The sequence below is a fragment of the Electrophorus electricus genome, chromosome 5, assembly GCF_041902795.1.
Source record: "Electrophorus electricus isolate QZ-2024a chromosome 5, ASM4190279v1, whole genome shotgun sequence".
NCBI classification, from domain to species: domain Eukaryota; kingdom Metazoa; phylum Chordata; class Actinopteri; order Gymnotiformes; family Gymnotidae; genus Electrophorus; species Electrophorus electricus.
Window position 1 is genome coordinate 20,896,537 of NC_137501.1, and position 26,835 is coordinate 20,923,371.

At 40.3% G+C, this 26,835-nt stretch overlaps 16 non-coding genes across 16 annotated transcripts; 8 read left to right on the top strand and 8 right to left on the bottom strand.

Annotated features, from left to right (window-relative positions):
• Window positions 1–1,394: 1,394 nt before the first annotated feature.
• On the top strand, window positions 1,395–1,481 carry trnay-gua (transfer RNA tyrosine (anticodon GUA)). Its single transcript is given in 2 exon segments — window positions 1,395–1,431; window positions 1,446–1,481. It is a non-coding gene; the product is annotated as a tRNA-Tyr (tRNA).
• A 54-nt stretch (window positions 1,482–1,535) lies between these two features.
• trnae-cuc (transfer RNA glutamic acid (anticodon CUC)) lies at window positions 1,536–1,607 on the bottom strand. Its single transcript has one exon. It is a non-coding gene; the product is annotated as a tRNA-Glu (tRNA).
• Window positions 1,608–4,905: 3,298 nt separating this feature from the next.
• Window positions 4,906–4,992, top strand: trnay-gua (transfer RNA tyrosine (anticodon GUA)). Its single transcript is given in 2 exon segments — window positions 4,906–4,942; window positions 4,957–4,992. It is a non-coding gene; the product is annotated as a tRNA-Tyr (tRNA).
• A 54-nt stretch (window positions 4,993–5,046) lies between these two features.
• Window positions 5,047–5,118, bottom strand: trnae-cuc (transfer RNA glutamic acid (anticodon CUC)). Its single transcript has one exon. It is a non-coding gene; the product is annotated as a tRNA-Glu (tRNA).
• Window positions 5,119–8,416: 3,298 nt separating this feature from the next.
• trnay-gua (transfer RNA tyrosine (anticodon GUA)) lies at window positions 8,417–8,503 on the top strand. Its single transcript is given in 2 exon segments — window positions 8,417–8,453; window positions 8,468–8,503. It is a non-coding gene; the product is annotated as a tRNA-Tyr (tRNA).
• Window positions 8,504–8,557: 54 nt separating this feature from the next.
• On the bottom strand, window positions 8,558–8,629 carry trnae-cuc (transfer RNA glutamic acid (anticodon CUC)). The gene has a single exon. It is a non-coding gene; the product is annotated as a tRNA-Glu (tRNA).
• A 3,298-nt stretch (window positions 8,630–11,927) lies between these two features.
• Window positions 11,928–12,014, top strand: trnay-gua (transfer RNA tyrosine (anticodon GUA)). The gene is given in 2 exon segments: window positions 11,928–11,964; window positions 11,979–12,014. It is a non-coding gene; the product is annotated as a tRNA-Tyr (tRNA).
• Window positions 12,015–12,068: 54 nt separating this feature from the next.
• trnae-cuc (transfer RNA glutamic acid (anticodon CUC)) lies at window positions 12,069–12,140 on the bottom strand. The gene has a single exon. It is a non-coding gene; the product is annotated as a tRNA-Glu (tRNA).
• A 3,298-nt stretch (window positions 12,141–15,438) lies between these two features.
• trnay-gua (transfer RNA tyrosine (anticodon GUA)) lies at window positions 15,439–15,525 on the top strand. Its single transcript is given in 2 exon segments — window positions 15,439–15,475; window positions 15,490–15,525. It is a non-coding gene; the product is annotated as a tRNA-Tyr (tRNA).
• Window positions 15,526–15,579: 54 nt separating this feature from the next.
• trnae-cuc (transfer RNA glutamic acid (anticodon CUC)) lies at window positions 15,580–15,651 on the bottom strand. Its single transcript has one exon. It is a non-coding gene; the product is annotated as a tRNA-Glu (tRNA).
• Window positions 15,652–18,949: 3,298 nt separating this feature from the next.
• On the top strand, window positions 18,950–19,036 carry trnay-gua (transfer RNA tyrosine (anticodon GUA)). Its single transcript is given in 2 exon segments — window positions 18,950–18,986; window positions 19,001–19,036. It is a non-coding gene; the product is annotated as a tRNA-Tyr (tRNA).
• A 54-nt stretch (window positions 19,037–19,090) lies between these two features.
• Window positions 19,091–19,162, bottom strand: trnae-cuc (transfer RNA glutamic acid (anticodon CUC)). The gene has a single exon. It is a non-coding gene; the product is annotated as a tRNA-Glu (tRNA).
• A 3,300-nt stretch (window positions 19,163–22,462) lies between these two features.
• trnay-gua (transfer RNA tyrosine (anticodon GUA)) lies at window positions 22,463–22,549 on the top strand. Its single transcript is given in 2 exon segments — window positions 22,463–22,499; window positions 22,514–22,549. It is a non-coding gene; the product is annotated as a tRNA-Tyr (tRNA).
• Window positions 22,550–22,603: 54 nt separating this feature from the next.
• trnae-cuc (transfer RNA glutamic acid (anticodon CUC)) lies at window positions 22,604–22,675 on the bottom strand. Its single transcript has one exon. It is a non-coding gene; the product is annotated as a tRNA-Glu (tRNA).
• A 3,300-nt stretch (window positions 22,676–25,975) lies between these two features.
• trnay-gua (transfer RNA tyrosine (anticodon GUA)) lies at window positions 25,976–26,062 on the top strand. Its single transcript is given in 2 exon segments — window positions 25,976–26,012; window positions 26,027–26,062. It is a non-coding gene; the product is annotated as a tRNA-Tyr (tRNA).
• A 54-nt stretch (window positions 26,063–26,116) lies between these two features.
• On the bottom strand, window positions 26,117–26,188 carry trnae-cuc (transfer RNA glutamic acid (anticodon CUC)). Its single transcript has one exon. It is a non-coding gene; the product is annotated as a tRNA-Glu (tRNA).
• Window positions 26,189–26,835: the final 647 nt, after the last annotated feature.

Below are 26,835 nucleotides of genomic sequence, written 5' to 3' on the forward strand. Positions count from 1 at the left end.
TCTGCTTGTGCTGTGCAGCATTACTCGGATGGTAGCGCAGCAGACTTTTACTCTGAGGGTGTAGGGTTCACGTGCAAGTGAAAACAGGATGTACTTTCTCATATCTTTCTGTTCGCTTCCTTTTGTACACACTACAGACTGTGCCCTAGAGATGCTTGAATGAATCTTCAACATTCACACTTGTGCTGACTGTCAGCTAATGCATCAGGGAAGCAATTTTGGAACAAAAGCAGACTTTTACTCTGAGGGTGTAGGGTTCACGTCCCTGTGCAAGTGAAAACATTGCTACTTTGCCTCTAAAGTGTGCTTATGAACTTGCATTGAATACCTCTTGATCAAATCAAGAATCAGGACCCTGCTAACTAAACTGACCTTTCACATTTCTATCCTTTCCCCCATCTGTGACAATGTGTGTTGGCTGTTATCCCAAGTTAGGCTAGCTAGTTCTCTTAGCAAGGAGTAAATGTTATGATCCGGCTTACTTTATAAAATCAAGACTTCTGAGCCTATCCTTTATGACTTACTGAGATGATTCTGATAGCAAGTTCATTGCACCTTGTGTACTTGTAGTGCGGGCAGCAGTTTCAATATAGGCTGAGAGAAGGAGCAGACTTGTTCTAGTCACATAATCCATTAACATTTAAACAACAGAAGCTTGTCAGTGGAGGTTGTACTTTCTCATACATTTCTGTTAGCTACCTTTGTACACAATACAGACTGATGCTTGAATGAATCTTCAACATTCAAACTTGTGCTGACTGTTAGCTAATGCATCAGGGAAGCAATTTTGGAACAAACCTTTGAGGCAATTGTTTTTCAGGTAAATTGTCTGTATTCAGGCGAAGACATGTGCATGTTCAAGTCCTTGCCCTCTACTTCATTCTTTGCACTTGACTGAAAAAGACCTGACATTGTGTAATGCCATTGCTTAATCGAGGGCCAAAACAACAGCAATCTTGGTTATCAAAGACTCACTCCACCCTGAACAAAGCCTCTTCACTTAGAAGCCATGATAAAACCTCCAGCGCAGCAGGTGAGGAAAAATCGATCCTTTCAAGAGGTTTTATATTCCACAGGCAGTTTGACATCTCAATGCGTTCCACATGAAAGCAATTTTCTTTCCATATGTGCACATTGCACTTTTAATGTTTCTGATATTTCAGCCACTCGTTTTTCTCTCTACATGAAACACTTTAAAAAGTTTTTTATAAAAGCACTGCATGTTATTCTGACCAGTTATTTCCTTTCTCCATTCATGTACACAAAGTCCAGTATGCATCTAAATGTCATCAGAAGAGATATGTCAAATGAACGTTACAATTTAAACATTCACAACTGGCTGTGTTTCTTGCCAACAAACTGGTGTTTGGACCTTTGGGACACCGTCTGTGTTACCTTCGATAGCTCAGGTGGTAGAGCGGAGGACTGTAGAAGTTAAAGCAGTTATCCTTAGGCCGTTGGTTCAAATCCGACTCGAAGGAAGTTGATGTTTTCACGTGTAATTTTCCATTTTAAGGTAGGAAAAACATAGATCATTCCCTGACCGGGAATCGAACCCGGGCCGCGGCGGTGAGAGCGCCAAATCCTAGCCACTAGACCACCAGGGACAAAGCGTTAGTTTCCTCATGACACCAACATTTTTCAAAGTCTGCACTCCTACTATACGGATGACATTTGGATGCATACTGGCTTTGGTATGCATGTGAGGAAACAGGCCATAAAGCGAGTTATTCATCTTTCTTTTTGTTCAAAAAAAAAGATGAAGTTTGCAAGAGTCAAAGCTCTTTTTTTACCATCTGGGATCATTCAAGAAAAGTGGGAATGCTAGTGTCACTAACACATGGAAAGAGCTGTTAATGTAATGTCTCATACACACAGGGAGAACAATTCAGGCAGAACTAAAGGGGCACCCAGCCCTCGAGCAAACCTGTATTCTGGGTGAGTGGAGATGATGTATGGTCCCCTATTCTCACCACCTGTGTTTTATTGGTAAAAAAAAGTCTCTAATCCGTGGATAGTTCCATACTGTAGGAGGATTACATTTAAAAATAAATCCACAAAATATCAACAAATTACATCTTAACATATGTATTAGGATGTTTTAGGTGGCACAGAAACTTAAACTGCAATTTTTGGCCGGATATAAGTATGGCAAGAAAACTGCACACATCCCCTATATCTGTCACTACACATACAGATACAACCCTCCCCAAACCTTACTACTGTTCCTAGAGGGTCCACACTAACAAGAATGTACTGCTCAGACAGGCAGATTACAGGCACACAACAATTTGCATAGTGCCAGCACTGTACTGCTGACATCACTCCTCATTGCTGCACCAAGACAGTGCAGGCAGCAGCTAGAACACCTGCCAACAGATTAACTTTCAACATTTTGTAAACCATACTTCCGTATTTTAGTGAGCGCTTTACAGATTAGAGATTTCTCAGATTGTGTATCATTAGCAGAGCTGTACTGGGGTGCGGAACAAAAGCAAATGATGGTAGATATCGATAAAATTGCAGACATTGTAAGAGACCATGACACCAACACACAGGATGAAATTTATTTCTGTGAACTGATTTATTTCATGAACATCCACAAGCTCATGCTAATAACAATTCTATGTAAGCTGTATATTGTCAAAACAATAAAATGGTGCAAGTTAAAGGGCACCTACTATACCCCCTTTAAAACAAGTTAACACAGTTCCATGAGGTCTAAATAAAATGTATGTGACATCCTTGGATTAAAATACCACAAGGATCAAGCACCACTCCACCCTTTTCTAAATAGCCTTGTTCAGTGTCTGTTCCTTTAAATGATAATGAGCCAAAGATGAATCTGTTTTTACTCAGAGAAAAGCAGCAGAAATAAAGACTACTATGCCTTTGTGTTGCAGTTATTTGACTAATTTCCTCCTTTACTAATATTTATTCCTGGCACTCTGCTTGCTACATAATTTCTTAAATAGGTAATAAAATGAACAGTGAGAACTCAAACAGGAGCCTTTCTGACCATGTTGTCTGTGCACTCTCAAAAAATGCCTCCTTTAACTGACCCATCATTTATGCAATATCATACACCCAGCCAGATATTGCTCAGACCACACCCACCAATCACAGCACTCATTCTCTTAGCCCGTGCCAACCACTCTGAATTATCACCTGCACCCATCCCTTATTTTTCTCCACTGAATTTAATCCCCACAAATGCCCAAGTTGTATGGATGGCCGTCTGATGCCAGTTAGAGATGTTGGTAATCCTGCTGCTTTCTTCACTGAATATTTTTTTTATCCTTGTTTTGCCTTTTGCAAATAAAATTATTTCCTCATTTTGCCTTCATCCTGTTTTAGAATATCAAAGTAGATGTCAGACAACAGTTTATTTACTATCATTAATATATTTAAGATAGCATACAGCCTATGTATCCTTCAGCGGAGTGGGTTGTTAGTATTGTTGCCTCTATGTGCGAGGGTTTGAGTCCCTATCTGGGTGAAGTTCCCATACTCTGCTTGTGCTGTGCAGCATTACTCGGATGGTAGCGCAGCAGACTTTTACTCTGAGGGTGTAGGGTTCACGTGCAAGTGAAAACAGGATGTACTTTCTCATATCTTTCTGTTCGCTTCCTTTTGTACACACTACAGGCTGTGCCCTAGAGATGCTTGAATGAATCTTCAACATTCACACTTGTGCTGACTGTTAGCTAATGCATCAGGGAAGCAATTTTGGAACAAAAGCAGACTTTTACTCTGAGGGTGTAGGGTTCACGTCCCTGTGCAAGTGAAAACATTGCTACTTTGCCACTAAAGTGTGCTTATGAACTTGCATTGAATACCTCTTGATCAAATCAAGAATCAGGACCCTGCTAACTAAACTGACCTTTCACATTTCTATCCTTTCCCCCATCTGTGACAATGTGTGTTGGCTGTTATCCCAAGTTAGGCTAGCTAGTTCTCTTAGCAAGGAGTAAATGTTAAGATCCTGCTTACTTTATAAAATCAAGACTTCTGAGCCTATCCTTTTTGACTTACTGAGATCATTCTGATAGCAAGTTCATTGCACCTTGTGTACTTGTAGTGCGGGCAGCAGTTTCAATATAGGCTGAGAGAAGGAGCAGACTTGTTCTAGTCACATAATCCATTAACATTTAAACAACAGAAGCTTGTCAGTGGAGGTTGTACTTTCTCATACATTTCTGTTCGCTTCCTTTGTACACAATACAGACTGATGCTTGAATGAATCTTCAACATTCACACTTGTGCTGACTGTTAGCTAATGCATTAGGGAAGCAATTTTGGAACAAACCTTTGAGGCAATCGTTTTTCAGGTAAATTGTCTGTATTCAGGCGAAGACATGTGCATGTTCAAGTCCTTGCCCTCTACTTCATTCTTTGCACTTGACTGAGAAAGACCTGACATTGCGTAATGCCATTGCTTAATCGAGGGCCAAAACAACAGCAATCTTGGTTATCAAAGACTCACTCCACCCTGAACAAAGCCTCTTCACTTAGAAGCCATGATAAAACCTCCAGCGCAGCAGGTGAGGAAAAATCGATCCTTTCAAGAGGTTTTATATTCCACAGGCAGTTTGACATCTCAATGCGTTCCACATGAAAGCAATTTTCTTTCCATATGTGCACATTGCACTTTTAATGTTTCTGATATTTCAGCCACTCGTTTTTCTCTCTACATGAAACACTTTAAAAAGTTTTTTATAAAAGCACTGCATGTTATTCTGACCAGTTATTTCCTTTCTCCATTCATGTACACAAAGTCCAGTATGCATCTAAATGTCATCAGAGGAGATATGTCAAATGAATGTTACAATTTAAACATTCACAACTGGCTGTGTTTCTTGCCAACAAACTGGTGTTTGGACCTTTGGGACACCGTCTGTGTTACCTTCGATAGCTCAGGTGGTAGAGCGGAGGACTGTAGAAGTTAAAGCAGTTATCCTTAGGCCGTTGGTTCAAATCCGACTCGAAGGAAGTTGATGTTTTCACGTGTAATTTTCCATTTTAAGGTAGGAAAAACATAGATCATTCCCTGACCGGGAATCGAACCCGGGCCGCGGCGGTGAGAGCGCCGAATCCTAGCCACTAGACCACCAGGGACAAAGCGTTAATTTCCTCATGACACCAACATTTTTCAAAGTCTGCACTCCTACTATACGGATGACATTTGGATGCATACTGGCTTTGGTATGCATGTGAGGAAACAGGCCATAGAGCGAGTTATTCATCTTTCTTTTTGTTCAAAAAAAAAGATGAAGTTTGCAAGAGTCAAAGCTCTTTTTTTACCATCTGGGATCATTCAAGAAAAGTGGGAATGCTAGTGTCACTAACACATGGAAAGAGCTGTTAATGTAATGTCTCGTACACACAGGGAGAACAATTCAGGCAGAACTAAAGGGGCACCCAGCCCTCGAGCAAACCTGTATTCTGGGTGAGTGGAGATGATGTATGGTCCCCTATTCTCACCACCTGTGTTTTATTGGTAAAAAAAAGTCTCTAATCCGTGGATAGTTCCATACTGTAGGAGGATTAAATTTAAAAATAAATCCACAAAATATCAACAAATTACATCTTAACATATGTATTAGGATGTTTTAGGTGGCACAGAAACTTAAACTGCAATTTTTGGCCGGATATAAGTATGGCAAGAAAACTGCACACATCCCCTATATCTGTCACTACACATACAGATACAACCCTCCCCAAACCTTACTACTGTTCCTAGAGGGTCCACACTAACAAGAATGTACTGCTCAGACAGGCAGATTACAGGCACACAACAATTTGCATAGTGCCAGCACTGTACTGCTGACATCACTCCTCATTGCTGCACCAAGACAGTGCAGGCAGCAGCTAGAACACCTGCCAACAGATTAACTTTCAACATTTTGTAAACCATACTTCCGTATTTTAGTGAGCGCTTTACAGATTAGAGATTTCTCAGATTGTGTATCATTAGCAGAGCTGTACTGGGGTGCGGAACAAAAGCAAATGATGGTAGATATCGATAAAATTGCAGACATTGTAAGAGACCATGACACCAACACACAGGATGAAATTTATTTCTGTGAACTGATTTATTTCATGAACATCCACAAGCTCATGCTAATAACAATTCTATGTAAGCTGTATATTGTCAAAACAATAAAATGGTGCAAGTTAAAGGGCACCTACTATACCCCCTTTAAAACAAGTTAACACAGTTCCATGAGGTCTAAATAAAACGTATGTGACATCCTTGGATTAAAATACCACAAGGATCAAGCACCACTCCACCCTTTTCTAAATAGCCTTGTTCAGTGTCTGTTCCTTTAAATGATAATGAGCCAAAGATGAATCTGTTTTTACTCAGAGAAAAGCAGCAGAAATAAAGACTACTATGCCTTTGTGTTGCAGTTATTTGACTAATTTCCTCCTTTACTAATATTTATTCCTGGCACTCTGCTTGCTACATAATTTCTTAAATAGGTAATAAAATGAACAGTGAGAACTCAAACAGGAGCCTTTCTGACCATGTTGTCTGTGCACTCTCAAAAAATGCCTCCTTTAACTGACCCATCATTTATGCAATATCATACACCCAGCCAGATATTGCTCAGACCACACCCACCAATCACAGCACTCATTCTCTTAGCCCGTGCCAACCACTCTGAATTATCACCTGCACCCATCCCTTATTTTTCTCCACTGAATTTAATCCCCACAAATGCCCAAGTTGTATGGATGGCCGTCTGATGCCAGTTAGAGATGTTGGTAATCCTGCTGCTTTCTTCACTGAATATTTTTTTTATCCTTGTTTTGCCTTTTGCAAATAAAATTATTTCCTCATTTTGCCTTCATCCTGTTTTAGAATATCAAAGTAGATGTCAGACAACAGTTTATTTACTATCATTAATATATTTAAGATAGCATACAGCCTATGTATCCTTCAGCGGAGTGGGTTGTTAGTATTGTTGCCTCTATGTGCGAGGGTTTGAGTCCCTATCTGGGTGAAGTTCCCATACTCTGCTTGTGCTGTGCAGCATTACTCGGATGGTAGCGCAGCAGACTTTTACTCTGAGGGTGTAGGGTTCACGTGCAAGTGAAAACAGGATGTACTTTCTCATATCTTTCTGTTCGCTTCCTTTTGTACACACTACAGGCTGTGCCCTAGAGATGCTTGAATGAATCTTCAACATTCACACTTGTGCTGACTGTTAGCTAATGCATCAGGGAAGCAATTTTGGAACAAAAGCAGACTTTTACTCTGAGGGTGTAGGGTTCACGTCCCTGTGCAAGTGAAAACATTGCTACTTTGCCACTAAAGTGTGCTTATGAACTTGCATTGAATACCTCTTGATCAAATCAAGAATCAGGACCCTGCTAACTAAACTGACCTTTCACATTTCTATCCTTTCCCCCATCTGTGACAATGTGTGTTGGCTGTTATCCCAAGTTAGGCTAGCTAGTTCTCTTAGCAAGGAGTAAATGTTAAGATCCTGCTTACTTTATAAAATCAAGACTTCTGAGCCTATCCTTTTTGACTTACTGAGATCATTCTGATAGCAAGTTCATTGCACCTTGTGTACTTGTAGTGCGGGCAGCAGTTTCAATATAGGCTGAGAGAAGGAGCAGACTTGTTCTAGTCACATAATCCATTAACATTTAAACAACAGAAGCTTGTCAGTGGAGGTTGTACTTTCTCATACATTTCTGTTCGCTTCCTTTGTACACAATACAGACTGATGCTTGAATGAATCTTCAACATTCACACTTGTGCTGACTGTTAGCTAATGCATTAGGGAAGCAATTTTGGAACAAACCTTTGAGGCAATCGTTTTTCAGGTAAATTGTCTGTATTCAGGCGAAGACATGTGCATGTTCAAGTCCTTGCCCTCTACTTCATTCTTTGCACTTGACTGAGAAAGACCTGACATTGCGTAATGCCATTGCTTAATCGAGGGCCAAAACAACAGCAATCTTGGTTATCAAAGACTCACTCCACCCTGAACAAAGCCTCTTCACTTAGAAGCCATGATAAAACCTCCAGCGCAGCAGGTGAGGAAAAATCGATCCTTTCAAGAGGTTTTATATTCCACAGGCAGTTTGACATCTCAATGCGTTCCACATGAAAGCAATTTTCTTTCCATATGTGCACATTGCACTTTTAATGTTTCTGATATTTCAGCCACTCGTTTTTCTCTCTACATGAAACACTTTAAAAAGTTTTTTATAAAAGCACTGCATGTTATTCTGACCAGTTATTTCCTTTCTCCATTCATGTACACAAAGTCCAGTATGCATCTAAATGTCATCAGAGGAGATATGTCAAATGAATGTTACAATTTAAACATTCACAACTGGCTGTGTTTCTTGCCAACAAACTGGTGTTTGGACCTTTGGGACACCGTCTGTGTTACCTTCGATAGCTCAGGTGGTAGAGCGGAGGACTGTAGAAGTTAAAGCAGTTATCCTTAGGCCGTTGGTTCAAATCCGACTCGAAGGAAGTTGATGTTTTCACGTGTAATTTTCCATTTTAAGGTAGGAAAAACATAGATCATTCCCTGACCGGGAATCGAACCCGGGCCGCGGCGGTGAGAGCGCCGAATCCTAGCCACTAGACCACCAGGGACAAAGCGTTAATTTCCTCATGACACCAACATTTTTCAAAGTCTGCACTCCTACTATACGGATGACATTTGGATGCATACTGGCTTTGGTATGCATGTGAGGAAACAGGCCATAGAGCGAGTTATTCATCTTTCTTTTTGTTCAAAAAAAAAGATGAAGTTTGCAAGAGTCAAAGCTCTTTTTTTACCATCTGGGATCATTCAAGAAAAGTGGGAATGCTAGTGTCACTAACACATGGAAAGAGCTGTTAATGTAATGTCTCGTACACACAGGGAGAACAATTCAGGCAGAACTAAAGGGGCACCCAGCCCTCGAGCAAACCTGTATTCTGGGTGAGTGGAGATGATGTATGGTCCCCTATTCTCACCACCTGTGTTTTATTGGTAAAAAAAAGTCTCTAATCCGTGGATAGTTCCATACTGTAGGAGGATTAAATTTAAAAATAAATCCACAAAATATCAACAAATTACATCTTAACATATGTATTAGGATGTTTTAGGTGGCACAGAAACTTAAACTGCAATTTTTGGCCGGATATAAGTATGGCAAGAAAACTGCACACATCCCCTATATCTGTCACTACACATACAGATACAACCCTCCCCAAACCTTACTACTGTTCCTAGAGGGTCCACACTAACAAGAATGTACTGCTCAGACAGGCAGATTACAGGCACACAACAATTTGCATAGTGCCAGCACTGTACTGCTGACATCACTCCTCATTGCTGCACCAAGACAGTGCAGGCAGCAGCTAGAACACCTGCCAACAGATTAACTTTCAACATTTTGTAAACCATACTTCCGTATTTTAGTGAGCGCTTTACAGATTAGAGATTTCTCAGATTGTGTATCATTAGCAGAGCTGTACTGGGGTGCGGAACAAAAGCAAATGATGGTAGATATCGATAAAATTGCAGACATTGTAAGAGACCATGACACCAACACACAGGATGAAATTTATTTCTGTGAACTGATTTATTTCATGAACATCCACAAGCTCATGCTAATAACAATTCTATGTAAGCTGTATATTGTCAAAACAATAAAATGGTGCAAGTTAAAGGGCACCTACTATACCCCCTTTAAAACAAGTTAACACAGTTCCATGAGGTCTAAATGAAACGTATGTGACATCCTTGGATTAAAATACCACAAGGATCAAGCACCACTCCACCCTTTTCTAAATAGCCTTGTTCAGTGTCTGTTCCTTTAAATGATAATGAGCCAAAGATGAATCTGTTTTTACTCAGAGAAAAGCAGCAGAAATAAAGACTACTATGCCTTTGTGTTGCAGTTATTTGACTAATTTCCTCCTTTACTAATATTTATTCCTGGCACTCTGCTTGCTACATAATTTCTTAAATAGGTAATAAAATGAACAGTGAGAACTCAAACAGGAGCCTTTCTGACCATGTTGTCTGTGCACTCTCAAAAAATGCCTCCTTTAACTGACCCATCATTTATGCAATATCATACACCCAGCCAGATATTGCTCAGACCACACCCACCAATCACAGCACTCATTCTCTTAGCCCGTGCCAACCACTCTGAATTATCACCTGCACCCATCCCTTATTTTTCTCCACTGAATTTAATCCCCACAAATGCCCAAGTTGTATGGATGGCCGTCTGATGCCAGTTAGAGATGTTGGTAATCCTGCTGCTTTCTTCACTGAATATTTTTTTTATCCTTGTTTTGCCTTTTGCAAATAAAATTATTTCCTCATTTTGCCTTCATCCTGTTTTAGAATATCAAAGTAGATGTCAGACAACAGTTTATTTACTATCATTAATATATTTAAGATAGCATACAGCCTATGTATCCTTCAGCGGAGTGGGTTGTTAGTATTGTTGCCTCTATGTGCGAGGGTTTGAGTCCCTATCTGGGTGAAGTTCCCATACTCTGCTTGTGCTGTGCAGCATTACTCGGATGGTAGCGCAGCAGACTTTTACTCTGAGGGTGTAGGGTTCACGTGCAAGTGAAAACAGGATGTACTTTCTCATATCTTTCTGTTCGCTTCCTTTTGTACACACTACAGGCTGTGCCCTAGAGATGCTTGAATGAATCTTCAACATTCACACTTGTGCTGACTGTTAGCTAATGCATCAGGGAAGCAATTTTGGAACAAAAGCAGACTTTTACTCTGAGGGTGTAGGGTTCACGTCCCTGTGCAAGTGAAAACATTGCTACTTTGCCACTAAAGTGTGCTTATGAACTTGCATTGAATACCTCTTGATCAAATCAAGAATCAGGACCCTGCTAACTAAACTGACCTTTCACATTTCTATCCTTTCCCCCATCTGTGACAATGTGTGTTGGCTGTTATCCCAAGTTAGGCTAGCTAGTTCTCTTAGCAAGGAGTAAATGTTAAGATCCTGCTTACTTTATAAAATCAAGACTTCTGAGCCTATCCTTTTTGACTTACTGAGATCATTCTGATAGCAAGTTCATTGCACCTTGTGTACTTGTAGTGCGGGCAGCAGTTTCAATATAGGCTGAGAGAAGGAGCAGACTTGTTCTAGTCACATAATCCATTAACATTTAAACAACAGAAGCTTGTCAGTGGAGGTTGTACTTTCTCATACATTTCTGTTCGCTTCCTTTGTACACAATACAGACTGATGCTTGAATGAATCTTCAACATTCACACTTGTGCTGACTGTTAGCTAATGCATTAGGGAAGCAATTTTGGAACAAACCTTTGAGGCAATCGTTTTTCAGGTAAATTGTCTGTATTCAGGCGAAGACATGTGCATGTTCAAGTCCTTGCCCTCTACTTCATTCTTTGCACTTGACTGAGAAAGACCTGACATTGCGTAATGCCATTGCTTAATCGAGGGCCAAAACAACAGCAATCTTGGTTATCAAAGACTCACTCCACCCTGAACAAAGCCTCTTCACTTAGAAGCCATGATAAAACCTCCAGCGCAGCAGGTGAGGAAAAATCGATCCTTTCAAGAGGTTTTATATTCCACAGGCAGTTTGACATCTCAATGCGTTCCACATGAAAGCAATTTTCTTTCCATATGTGCACATTGCACTTTTAATGTTTCTGATATTTCAGCCACTCGTTTTTCTCTCTACATGAAACACTTTAAAAAGTTTTTTATAAAAGCACTGCATGTTATTCTGACCAGTTATTTCCTTTCTCCATTCATGTACACAAAGTCCAGTATGCATCTAAATGTCATCAGAGGAGATATGTCAAATGAATGTTACAATTTAAACATTCACAACTGGCTGTGTTTCTTGCCAACAAACTGGTGTTTGGACCTTTGGGACACCGTCTGTGTTACCTTCGATAGCTCAGGTGGTAGAGCGGAGGACTGTAGAAGTTAAAGCAGTTATCCTTAGGCCGTTGGTTCAAATCCGACTCGAAGGAAGTTGATGTTTTCACGTGTAATTTTCCATTTTAAGGTAGGAAAAACATAGATCATTCCCTGACCGGGAATCGAACCCGGGCCGCGGCGGTGAGAGCGCCGAATCCTAGCCACTAGACCACCAGGGACAAAGCGTTAATTTCCTCATGACACCAACATTTTTCAAAGTCTGCACTCCTACTATACGGATGACATTTGGATGCATACTGGCTTTGGTATGCATGTGAGGAAACAGGCCATAGAGCGAGTTATTCATCTTTCTTTTTGTTCAAAAAAAAAGATGAAGTTTGCAAGAGTCAAAGCTCTTTTTTTACCATCTGGGATCATTCAAGAAAAGTGGGAATGCTAGTGTCACTAACACATGGAAAGAGCTGTTAATGTAATGTCTCGTACACACAGGGAGAACAATTCAGGCAGAACTAAAGGGGCACCCAGCCCTCGAGCAAACCTGTATTCTGGGTGAGTGGAGATGATGTATGGTCCCCTATTCTCACCACCTGTGTTTTATTGGTAAAAAAAAGTCTCTAATCCGTGGATAGTTCCATACTGTAGGAGGATTAAATTTAAAAATAAATCCACAAAATATCAACAAATTACATCTTAACATATGTATTAGGATGTTTTAGGTGGCACAGAAACTTAAACTGCAATTTTTGGCCGGATATAAGTATGGCAAGAAAACTGCACACATCCCCTATATCTGTCACTACACATACAGATACAACCCTCCCCAAACCTTACTACTGTTCCTAGAGGGTCCACACTAACAAGAATGTACTGCTCAGACAGGCAGATTACAGGCACACAACAATTTGCATAGTGCCAGCACTGTACTGCTGACATCACTCCTCATTGCTGCACCAAGACAGTGCAGGCAGCAGCTAGAACACCTGCCAACAGATTAACTTTCAACATTTTGTAAACCATACTTCCGTATTTTAGTGAGCGCTTTACAGATTAGAGATTTCTCAGATTGTGTATCATTAGCAGAGCTGTACTGGGGTGCGGAACAAAAGCAAATGATGGTAGATATCGATAAAATTGCAGACATTGTAAGAGACCATGACACCAACACACAGGATGAAATTTATTTCTGTGAACTGATTTATTTCATGAACATCCACAAGCTCATGCTAATAACAATTCTATGTAAGCTGTATATTGTCAAAACAATAAAATGGTGCAAGTTAAAGGGCACCTACTATACCCCCTTTAAAACAAGTTAACACAGTTCCATGAGGTCTAAATAAAACGTATGTGACATCCTTGGATTAAAATACCACAAGGATCAAGCACCACTCCACCCTTTTCTAAATAGCCTTGTTCAGTGTCTGTTCCTTTAAATGATAATGAGCCAAAGATGAATCTGTTTTTACTCAGAGAAAAGCAGCAGAAATAAAGACTACTATGCCTTTGTGTTGCAGTTATTTGACTAATTTCCTCCTTTACTAATATTTATTCCTGGCACTCTGCTTGCTACATAATTTCTTAAATAGGTAATAAAATGAACAGTGAGAACTCAAACAGGAGCCTTTCTGACCATGTTGTCTGTGCACTCTCAAAAAATGCCTCCTTTAACTGACCCATCATTTATGCAATATCATACACCCAGCCAGATATTGCTCAGACCACACCCACCAATCACAGCACTCATTCTCTTAGCCCGTGCCAACCACTCTGAATTATCACCTGCACCCATCCCTTATTTTTCTCCACTGAATTTAATCCCCACAAATGCCCAAGTTGTATGGATGGCCGTCTGATGCCAGTTAGAGATGTTGGTAATCCTGCTGCTTTCTTCACTGAATATTTTTTTTATCCTTGTTTTGCCTTTTGCAAATAAAATTATTTCCTCATTTTGCCTTCATCCTGTTTTAGAATATCAAAGTAGATGTCAGACAACAGTTTATTTACTATCATTAATATATTTAAGATAGCATACAGCCTATGTATCCTTCAGCGGAGTGGGTTGTTAGTATTGTTGCCTCTATGTGCGAGGGTTTGAGTCCCTATCTGGGTGAAGTTCCCATACTCTGCTTGTGCTGTGCAGCATTACTCGGATGGTAGCGCAGCAGACTTTTACTCTGAGGGTGTAGGGTTCACGTGCAAGTGAAAACAGGATGTACTTTCTCATATCTTTCTGTTCGCTTCCTTTTGTACACACTACAGGCTGTGCCCTAGAGATGCTTGAATGAATCTTCAACATTCACACTTGTGCTGACTGTTAGCTAATGCATCAGGGAAGCAATTTTGGAACAAAAGCAGACTTTTACTCTGAGGGTGTAGGGTTCACGTCCCTGTGCAAGTGAAAACATTGCTACTTTGCCACTAAAGTGTGCTTATGAACTTGCATTGAATACCTCTTGATCAAATCAAGAATCAGGACCCTGCTAACTAAACTGACCTTTCACATTTCTATCCTTTCCCCCATCTGTGACAATGTGTGTTGGCTGTTATCCCAAGTTAGGCTAGCTAGTTCTCTTAGCAAGGAGTAAATGTTAAGATCCTGCTTACTTTATAAAATCAAGACTTCTGAGCCTATCCTTTTTGACTTACTGAGATCATTCTGATAGCAAGTTCATTGCACCTTGTGTACTTGTAGTGCGGGCAGCAGTTTCAATATAGGCTGAGAGAAGGAGCAGACTTGTTCTAGTCACATAATCCATTAACATTTAAACAACAGAAGCTTGTCAGTGGAGGTTGTACTTTCTCATACATTTCTGTTCGCTTCCTTTGTACACAATACAGACTGATGCTTGAATGAATCTTCAACATTCACACTTGTGCTGACTGTTAGCTAATGCATTAGGGAAGCAATTTTGGAACAAACCTTTGAGGCAATCGTTTTTCAGGTAAATTGTCTGTATTCAGGCGAAGACATGTGCATGTTCAAGTCCTTGCCCTCTACTTCATTCTTTGCACTTGACTGAGAAAGACCTGACATTGCGTAATGCCATTGCTTAATCGAGGGCCAAAACAACAGCAATCTTGGTTATCAAAGACTCACTCCACCCTGAACAAAGCCTCTTCACTTAGAAGCCATGATAAAACCTCCAGCGCAGCAGGTGAGGAAAAATCGATCCTTTCAAGAGGTTTTATATTCCACAGGCAGTTTGACATCTCAATGCGTTCCACATGAAAGCAATTTTCTTTCCATATGTGCACATTGCACTTTTAATGTTTCTGATATTTCAGCCACTCGTTTTTCTCTCTACATGAAACACTTTAAAAAGTTTTTTATAAAAGCACTGCATGTTATTCTGACCAGTTATTTCCTTTCTCCATTCATGTACACAAAGTCCAGTATGCATCTAAATGTCATCAGAGGAGATATGTCAAATGAACGTTACAATTTAAACATTCACAACTGGCTGTGTTTCTTGCCAACAAACTGGTGTTTGGACCTTTGGGACACCGTCTGTGTTACCTTCGATAGCTCAGGTGGTAGAGCGGAGGACTGTAGAAGTTAAAGCAGTTATCCTTAGGCCGTTGGTTCAAATCCGACTCGAAGGAAGTTGATGTTTTCACGTGTAATTTTCCATTTTAAGGTAGGAAAAACATAGATCATTCCCTGACCGGGAATCGAACCCGGGCCGCGGCGGTGAGAGCGCCGAATCCTAGCCACTAGACCACCAGGGACAAAGCGTTAATTTCCTCATGACACCAACATTTTTCAAAGTCTGCACTCCTACTATACGGATGACATTTGGATGCATACTGGCTTTGGTATGCATGTGAGGAAACAGGCCATAGAGCGAGTTATTCATCTTTCTTTTTGTTCAAAAAAAAAGATGAAGTTTGCAAGAGTCAAAGCTCTTTTTTTACCATCTGGGATCATTCAAGAAAAGTGGGAATGCTAGTGTCACTAACACATGGAAAGAGCTGTTAATGTAATGTCTCGTACACACAGGGAGAACAATTCAGGCAGAACTAAAGGGGCACCCAGCCCTCGAGCAAACCTGTATTCTGGGTGAGTGGAGATGATGTATGGTCCCCTATTCTCACCACCTGTGTTTTATTGGTAAAAAAAAGTCTCTAATCCGTGGATAGTTCCATACTGTAGGAGGATTAAATTTAAAAATAAATCCACAAAATATCAACAAATTACATCTTAACATATGTATTAGGATGTTTTAGGTGGCACAGAAACTTAAACTGCAATTTTTGGCCGGATATAAGTATGGCAAGAAAACTGCACACATCCCCTATATCTGTCACTACACATACAGATACAACCCTCCCCAAACCTTACTACTGTTCCTAGAGGGTCCACACTAACAAGAATGTACTGCTCAGACAGGCAGATTACAGGCACACAACAATTTGCATAGTGCCAGCACTGTACTGCTGACATCACTCCTCATTGCTGCACCAAGACAGTGCAGGCAGCAGCTAGAACACCTGCCAACAGATTAACTTTCAACATTTTGTAAACCATACTTCCGTATTTTAGTGAGCGCTTTACAGATTAGAGATTTCTCAGATTGTGTATCATTAGCAGAGCTGTACTGGGGTGCGGAACAAAAGCAAATGATGGTAGATATCGATAAAATTGCAGACATTGTAAGAGACCATGACACCAACACACAGGATGAAATTTATTTCTGTGAACTGATTTATTTCATGAACATCCACAAGCTCATGCTAATAACAATTCTATGTAAGCTGTATATTGTCAAAACAATAAAATGGTGCAAGTTAAAGGGCACCTACTATACCCCCTTTAAAACAAGTTAACACAGTTCCATGAGGTCTAAATGAAACGTATGTGACATCCTTGGATTAAAATACCACAAGGATCAAGCACCACTCCACCCTTTTCTAAATAGCCTTGTTCAGTGTCTGTTCCTTTAAATGATAATGAGCCAAAGATGAATCTGTTTTTACTCAGAGAAAAGCAGCAGAAATAAAGACTACTATGCCTTTGTGTTGCAGTTATTTGACTAATTTCCTCCTTTACTAATATTTATTCCTGGCACTCTGCTTGCTACATAATTTCTTAAATAGGTAATAAAATGAACAGTGAGAACTCAAACAGGAGCCTTTCTGACCATGTTGTCTGTGCACTCTCAAAAAATGCCTCCTTTAACTGACCCATCATTTATGCAATATCATACACCCAGCCAGATATTGCTCAGACCACACCCACCAATCACAGCACTCATTCTCTTAGCCCGTGCCAACCACTCTGAATTATCACCTGCACCCATCCCTTATTTTTCTCCACTGAATTTAATCCCCACAAATGCCCAAGTTGTATGGATGGCCGTCTGATGCCAGTTAGAGATGTTGGTAATCCTGCTGCTTTCTTCACTGAATATTTTTTTTATCCTTGTTTTGCCTTTTGCAAATAAAATTATTTCCTCATTTTGCCTTCATCCTGTTTTAGAATATCAAAGTAGATGTCAGACAACAGTTTATTTACTATCATTAATATATTTAAGATAGCATACAGCCTATGTATCCTTCAGCGGAGTGGGTTGTTAGTATTGTTGCCTCTATGTGCGAGGGTTTGAGTCCCTATCTGGGTGAAGTTCCCATACTCTGCTTGTGCTGTGCAGCATTACTCGGATGGTAGCGCAGCAGACTTTTACTCTGAGGGTGTAGGGTTCACGTGCAAGTGAAAACAGGATGTACTTTCTCATATCTTTCTGTTCGCTTCCTTTTGTACACACTACAGGCTGTGCCCTAGAGATGCTTGAATGAATCTTCAACATTCACACTTGTGCTGACTGTTAGCTAATGCATCAGGGAAGCAATTTTGGAACAAAAGCAGACTTTTACTCTGAGGGTGTAGGGTTCACGTCCCTGTGCAAGTGAAAACATTGCTACTTTGCCACTAAAGTGTGCTTATGAACTTGCATTGAATACCTCTTGATCAAATCAAGAATCAGGACCCTGCTAACTAAACTGACCTTTCACATTTCTATCCTTTCCCCCATCTGTGACAATGTGTGTTGGCTGTTATCCCAAGTTAGGCTAGCTAGTTCTCTTAGCAAGGAGTAAATGTTAAGATCCTGCTTACTTTATAAAATCAAGACTTCTGAGCCTATCCTTTTTGACTTACTGAGATCATTCTGATAGCAAGTTCATTGCACCTTGTGTACTTGTAGTGCGGGCAGCAGTTTCAATATAGGCTGAGAGAAGGAGCAGACTTGTTCTAGTCACATAATCCATTAACATTTAAACAACAGAAGCTTGTCAGTGGAGGTTGTACTTTCTCATACATTTCTGTTCGCTTCCTTTGTACACAATACAGACTGATGCTTGAATGAATCTTCAACATTCACACTTGTGCTGACTGTTAGCTAATGCATTAGGGAAGCAATTTTGGAACAAACCTTTGAGGCAATCGTTTTTCAGGTAAATTGTCTGTATTCAGGCGAAGACATGTGCATGTTCAAGTCCTTGCCCTCTACTTCATTCTTTGCACTTGACTGAGAAAGACCTGACATTGCGTAATGCCATTGCTTAATCGAGGGCCAAAACAACAGCAATCTTGGTTATCAAAGACTCACTCCACCCTGAACAAAGCCTCTTCACTTAGAAGCCATGATAAAACCTCCAGCGCAGCAGGTGAGGAAAAATCGATCCTTTCAAGAGGTTTTATATTCCACAGGCAGTTTGACATCTCAATGCGTTCCACATGAAAGCAATTTTCTTTCCATATGTGCACATTGCACTTTTAATGTTTCTGATATTTCAGCCACTCGTTTTTCTCTCTACATGAAACACTTTAAAAAGTTTTTTATAAAAGCACTGCATGTTATTCTGACCAGTTATTTCCTTTCTCCATTCATGTACACAAAGTCCAGTATGCATCTAAATGTCATCAGAAGAGATATGTCAAATGAACGTTACAATTTAAACATTCACAACTGGCTGTGTTTCTTGCCAACAAACTGGTGTTTGGACCTTTGGGACACCGTCTGTGTTACCTTCGATAGCTCAGGTGGTAGAGCGGAGGACTGTAGAAGTTAAAGCAGTTATCCTTAGGCCGTTGGTTCAACTCCGACTCGAAGGAAGTTGATGTTTTCACGTGTAATTTTCCATTTTAAGGTAGGAAAAACATAGATCATTCCCTGACCGGGAATCGAACCCGGGCCGCGGCGGTGAGAGCGCCGAATCCTAGCCACTAGACCACCAGGGACAAAGCGTTAGTTTCCTCATGACACCAACATTTTTCAAAGTCTGCACTCCTACTATACGGATGACATTTGGATGCATACTGGCTTTGGTATGCATGTGAGGAAACAGGCCATAAAGCGAGTTATTCATCTTTCTTTTTGTTCAAAAAAAAAGATGAAGTTTGCAAGAGTCAAAGCTCTTTTTTTACCATCTGGGATCATTCAAGAAAAGTGGGAATGCTAGTGTCACTAACACATGGAAAGAGCTGTTAATGTAATGTCTCGTACACACAGGGAGAACAATTCAGGCAGAACTAAAGGGGCACCCAGCCCTCGAGCAAACCTGTATTCTGGGTGAGTGGAGATGATGTATGGTCCCCTATTCTCACCACCTGTGTTTTATTGGTAAAAAAAAGTCTCTAATCCGTGGATAGTTCCATACTGTAGGAGGATTAAATTTAAAAATAAATCCACAAAATATCAACAAATTACATCTTAACATATGTATTAGGATGTTTTAGGTGGCACAGAAACTTAAACTGCAATTTTTGGCCGGATATAAGTATGGCAAGAAAACTGCACACATCCCCTATATCTGTCACTACACATACAGATACAACCCTCCCCAAACCTTACTACTGTTCCTAGAGGGTCCACACTAACAAGAATGTACTGCTCAGACAGGCAGATTACAGGCACACAACAATTTGCATAGTGCCAGCACTGTACTGCTGACATCACTCCTCATTGCTGCACCAAGACAGTGCAGGCAGCAGCTAGAACACCTGCCAACAGATTAACTTTCAACATTTTGTAAACCATACTTCCGTATTTTAGTGAGCGCTTTACAGATTAGAGATTTCTCAGATTGTGTATCATTAGCAGAGCTGTACTGGGGTGCGGAACAAAAGCAAATGATGGTAGATATCGATAAAATTGCAGACATTGTAAGAGACCATGACACCAACACACAGGATGAAATTTATTTCTGTGAACTGATTTATTTCATGAACATCCACAAGCTCATGCTAATAACAATTCTATGTAAGCTGTATATTGTCAAAACAATAAAATGGTGCAAGTTAAAGGGCACCTACTATACCCCCTTTAAAACAAGTTAACACAGTTCCATGAGGTCTAAATAAAATGTATGTGACATCCTTGGATTAAAATACCACAAGGATCAAGCACCACTCCACCCTTTTCTAAATAGCCTTGTTCAGTGTCTGTTCCTTTAAATGATAATGAGCCAAAGATGAATCTGTTTTTACCCAGAGAAAAGCAGCAGAAATAAAGACTACTATGCCTTTGTGTTGCAGTTATTTGACTAATTTCCTCCTTTACTAATATTTATTCCTGGCACTCTGCTTGCTACATAATTTCTTAAATAGGTAATAAAATGAACAGTGAGAACTCAAACAGGAGCCTTTCTGACCATGTTGTCTGTGCACTCTCAAAAAATGCCTCCTTTAACTGACCCATCATTTATGCAATATCATACACCCAGCCAGATATTGCTCAGACCACACCCACCAATCACAGCACTCATTCTCTTAGCCCGTGCCAACCACTCTGAATTATCACCTGCACCCATCCCTTATTTTTCTCCACTGAATTTAATCCCCACAAATGCCCAAGTTGTATGGATGGCCGTCTGATGCCAGTTAGAGATGTTGGTAATCCTGCTGCTTTCTTCACTGAATATTTTTTTTATCCTTGTTTTGCCTTTTGCAAATAAAATTATTTCCTCATTTTACCTTCATCCTGTTTTAGAATATCAAAGTAGATCAGTCAGACAACAATTTATTTACTATCATTAATATATTTAAGATAGCATACAGCCTATGTATCCTTCAGCGGAGTGGGTTGTTAGTATTGTTGCCTCTATGTGCGAGGGTTTGAGTCCCTATCTGGGTGAAGTTCCCATACTCTGCTTGTGCTGTGCAGCATTACTCGGATGGTAGCGCAGCAGACTTTTACTCTGAGGGTGTAGGGTTCACGTGCAAGTGAAAACAGGATGTACTTTCTCATATCTTTCTGTTCGCTTCCTTTTGTACACACTACAGGCTGTGCCCTAGAGATGCTTGAATGAATCTTCAACATTCACACTTGTGCTGACTGTTAGCTAATGCATCAGGGAAGCAATTTTGGAACAAAAGCAGACTTTTACTCTGAGGGTGTAGGGTTCACGTCCCTGTGCAAGTGAAAACATTGCTACTTTGCCACTAAAGTGTGCTTATGAACTTGCATTGAATACCTCTTGATCAAATCAAGAATCAGGACCCTGCTAACTAAACTGACCTTTCACATTTCTATCCTTTCCCCCATCTGTGACAATGTGTGTTGGCTGTTATCCCAAGTTAGGCTAGCTAGTTCTCTTAGCAAGGAGTAAATGTTAAGATCCTGCTTACTTTATAAAATCAAGACTTCTGAGCCTATCCTTTTTGACTTACTGAGATCATTCTGATAGCAAGTTCATTGCACCTTGTGTACTTGTAGTGCGGGCAGCAGTTTCAATATAGGCTGAGAGAAGGAGCAGACTGGTTCTAGTCACATAATCCATTAACATTTAAACAACAGAAGCTTGTCAGTGGAGGTTGTACTTTCTCATACATTTCTGTTCGCTTCCTTTGTACACAATACAGACTGATGCTTGAATGAATCTTCAACATTCACACTTGTGCTGACTGTTAGCTAATGCATTAGGGAAGCAATTTTGGAACAAACCTTTGAGGCAATCGTTTTTCAGGTAAATTGTCTGTATTCAGGCGAAGACATGTGCATGTTCAAGTCCTTGCCCTCTACTTCATTCTTTGCACTTGACTGAGAAAGACCTGACATTGTGTAATGCCATTGCTTAATCGAGGGCCAAAACAACAGCAATCTTGGTTATCAAAGACTCACTCCACCCTGAACAAAGCCTCTTCACTTAGAAGCCATGATAAAACCTCCAGCGCAGCAGGTGAGGAAAAATCGATCCTTTCAAGAGGTTTTATATTCCACAGGCAGTTTGACATCTCAATGCGTTCCACATGAAAGCAATTTTCTTTCCATATGTGCACATTGCACTTTTAATGTTTCTGATATTTCAGCCACTCGTTTTTCTCTCTACATGAAACACTTTAAAAAGTTTTTTATAAAAGCACTGCATGTTATTCTGACCAGTTATTTCCTTTCTCCATTCATGTACACAAAGTCCAGTATGCATCTAAATGTCATCAGAAGAGATATGTCAAATGAACGTTACAATTTAAACATTCACAACTGGCTGTGTTTCTTGCCAACAAACTGGTGTTTGGACCTTTGGGACACCGTCTGTGTTACCTTCGATAGCTCAGGTGGTAGAGCGGAGGACTGTAGAAGTTAAAGCAGTTATCCTTAGGCCGTTGGTTCAACTCCGACTCGAAGGAAGTTGATGTTTTCACGTGTAATTTTCCATTTTAAGGTAGGAAAAACATAGATCATTCCCTGACCGGGAATCGAACCCGGGCCGCGGCGGTGAGAGCGCCGAATCCTAGCCACTAGACCACCAGGGACAAAGCGTTAGTTTCCTCATGACACCAACATTTTTCAAAGTCTGCACTCCTACTATACGGATGACATTTGGATGCATACTGGCTTTGGTATGCATGTGAGGAAACAGGCCATAGAGCGAGTTATTCATCTTTCTTTTTGTTCAAAAAAAAAGATGAAGTTTGCAAGAGTCAAAGCTCTTTTTTTACCATCTGGGATCATTCAAGAAAAGTGGGAATGCTAGTGTCACTAACACATGGAAAGAGCTGTTAATGTAATGTCTCGTACACACAGGGAGAACAATTCAGGCAGAACTAAAGGGGCACCCAGCCCTCGAGCAAACCTGTATTCTGGGTGAGTGGAGATGATGTATGGTCCCCTATTCTCACCACCTGTGTTTTATTGGTAAAAAAAAGTCTCTAATCCGTGGATAGTTCCATACTGTAGGAGGATTAAATTTAAAAATAAATCCACAAAATATCAACAAATTACATCTTAACATATGTATTAGGATGTTTTAGGTGGCACAGAAACTTAAACTGCAATTTTTGGCCGGATATAAGTATGGCAAGAAAACTGCACACATCCCCTATATCTGTCACTACACATACAGATACAACCCTCCCCAAACCTTACTACTGTTCCTAGAGGGTCCACACTAACAAGAATGTACTGCTCAGACAGGCAGATTACAGGCACACAACAATTTGCATAGTGCCAGCACTGTACTGCTGACATCACTCCTCATTGCTGCACCAAGACAGTGCAGGCAGCAGCTAGAACACCTGCCAACAGATTAACTTTCAACATTTTGTAAACCATACTTCCGTATTTTAGTGAGCGCTTTACAGATTAGAGATTTCTCAGATTGTGTATCATTAGCAGAGCTGTACTGGGGTGCGGAACAAAAGCAAATGATGGTAGATATCGATAAAATTGCAGACATTGTAAGAGACCATGACACCAACACACAGGATGAAATTTATTTCTGTGAACTGATTTATTTCATGAACATCCACAAGCTCATGCTAATAACAATTCTATGTAAGCTGTATATTGTCAAAACAATAAAATGGTGCAAGTTAAAGGGCACCTACTATACCCCCTTTAAAACAAGTTAACACAGTTCCATGAGGTCTAAATAAAACGTATGTGACATCCTTGGATTAAAATACCACAAGGATCAAGCACCACTCCACCCTTTTCTAAATAGCCTTGTTCAGTGTCTGTTCCTTTAAATGATAATGAGCCAAAGATGAATCTGTTTTTACTCAGAGAAAAGCAGCAGAAATAAAGACTACTATGCCTTTGTGTTGCAGTTATTTGACTAATTTCCTCCTTTACTAATATTTATTCCTGGCACTCTGCTTGCTACATAATTTCTTAAATAGGTAATAAAATGAACAGTGAGAACTCAAACAGGAGCCTTTCTGACCATGTTGTCTGTGCACTCTCAAAAAATGCCTCCTTTAACTGACCCATCATTTATGCAATATCATACACCCAGCCAGATATTGCTCAGACCACACCCACCAATCACAGCACTCATTCTCTTAGCCCGTGCCAACCACTCTGAATTATCACCTGCACCCATCCCTTATTTTTCTCCACTGAATTTAATCCCCACAAATGCCCAAGTTGTATGGATGGCCGTCTGATGCCAGTTAGAGATGTTGGTAATCCTGCTGCTTTCTTCACTGAATATTTTTTTTATCCTTGTTTTGCCTTTTGCAAATAAAATTATTTCCTCATTTTGCCTTCATCCTGTTTTAGAATATCAAAGTAGATCAGTCAGACAACAATTTATTTACTATCATTAATATATTTAAGATAGCATACAGCCTATGTATCCTTCAGCGGAGTGGGTTGTTAGTATTGTTGCCTCTATGTGCGAGGGTTTGAGTCCCTATCTGGGTGAAGTTCCCATACTCTGCTTGTGCTGTGCAGCATTACTCGGATGGTAGCGCAGCAGACTTTTACTCTGAGGGTGTAGGGTTCACGTGCAAGTGAAAACAGGATGTACTTTCTCATATCTTTCTGTTCGCTTCCTTTTGTACACACTACAGGCTGTGCCCTAGAGATGCTTGAATGAATCTTCAACATTCACACTTGTGCTGACTGTTAGCTAATGCATCAGGGAAGCAATTTTGGAACAAAAGCAGACTTTTACTCTGAGGGTGTAGGGTTCACGTCCCTGTGCAAGTGAAAACATTGCTACTTTGCCACTAAAGTGTGCTTATGAACTTGCATTGAATACCTCTTGATCAAATCAAGAATCAGGACCCTGCTAACTAAACTGACCTTTCACATTTCTATCCTTTCCCCCATCTGTGACAATGTGTGTTGGCTGTTATCCCAAGTTAGGCTAGCTAGTTCTCTTAGCAAGGAGTAAATGTTAAGATCCTGCTTACTTTATAAAATCAAGACTTCTGAGCCTATCCTTTTTGACTTACTGAGATCATTCTGATAGCAAGTTCATTGCACCTTGTGTACTTGTAGTGCGGGCAGCAGTTTCAATATAGGCTGAGAGAAGGAGCAGACTTGTTCTAGTCACATAATCCATTAACATTTAAACAACAGAAGCTTGTCAGTGGAGGTTGTACTTTCTCATACATTTCTGTTCGCTTCCTTTGTACACAATACAGACTGATGCTTGAATGAATCTTCAACATTCACACTTGTGCTGACTGTTAGCTAATGCATTAGGGAAGCAATTTTGGAACAAACCTTTGAGGCAATCGTTTTTCAGGTAAATTGTCTGTATTCAGGCGAAGACATGTGCATGTTCAAGTCCTTGCCCTCTACTTCATTCTTTGCACTTGACTGAGAAAGACCTGACATTGCGTAATGCCATTGCTTAATCGAGGGCCAAAACAACAGCAATCTTGGTTATCAAAGACTCACTCCACCCTGAACAAAGCCTCTTCACTTAGAAGCCATGATAAAACCTCCAGCGCAGCAGGTGAGGAAAAATCGATCCTTTCAAGAGGTTTTATATTCCACAGGCAGTTTGACATCTCAATGCGTTCCACATGAAAGCAATTTTCTTTCCATATGTGCACATTGCACTTTTAATGTTTCTGATATTTCAGCCACTCGTTTTTCTCTCTACATGAAACACTTTAAAAAGTTTTTTATAAAAGCACTGCATGTTATTCTGACCAGTTATTTCCTTTCTCCATTCATGTACACAAAGTCCAGTATGCATCTAAATGTCATCAGAAGAGATATGTCAAATGAACGTTACAATTTAAACATTCACAACTGGCTGTGTTTCTTGCCAACAAACTGGTGTTTGGACCTTTGGGACACCGTCTGTGTTACCTTCGATAGCTCAGGTGGTAGAGCGGAGGACTGTAGAAGTTAAAGCAGTTATCCTTAGGCCGTTGGTTCAAATCCGACTCGAAGGAAGTTGATGTTTTCACGTGTAATTTTCCATTTTAAGGTAGGAAAAACATAGATCATTCCCTGACCGGGAATCGAACCCGGGCCGCGGCGGTGAGAGCGCCGAATCCTAGCCACTAGACCACCAGGGACAAAGCGTTAGTTTCCTCATGACACCAACATTTTTCAAAGTCTGCACTCCTACTATACGGATGACATTTGGATGCATACTGGCTTTGGTATGCATGTGAGGAAACAGGCCATAAAGCGAGTTATTCATCTTTCTTTTTGTTCAAAAAAAAAGATGAAGTTTGCAAGAGTCAAAGCTCTTTTTTTACCATCTGGGATCATTCAAGAAAAGTGGGAATGCTAGTGTCACTAACACATGGAAAGAGCTGTTAATGTAATGTCTCGTACACACAGGGAGAACAATTCAGGCAGAACTAAAGGGGCACCCAGCCCTCGAGCAAACCTGTATTCTGGGTGAGTGGAGATGATGTATGGTCCCCTATTCTCACCACCTGTGTTTTATTGGTAAAAAAAAGTCTCTAATCCGTGGATAGTTCCATACTGTAGGAGGATTAAATTTAAAAATAAATCCACAAAATATCAACAAATTACATCTTAACATATGTATTAGGATGTTTTAGGTGGCACAGAAACTTAAACTGCAATTTTTGGCCGGATATAAGTATGGCAAGAAAACTGCACACATCCCCTATATCTGTCACTACACATACAGATACAACCCTCCCCAAACCTTACTACTGTTCCTAGAGGGTCCACACTAACAAGAATG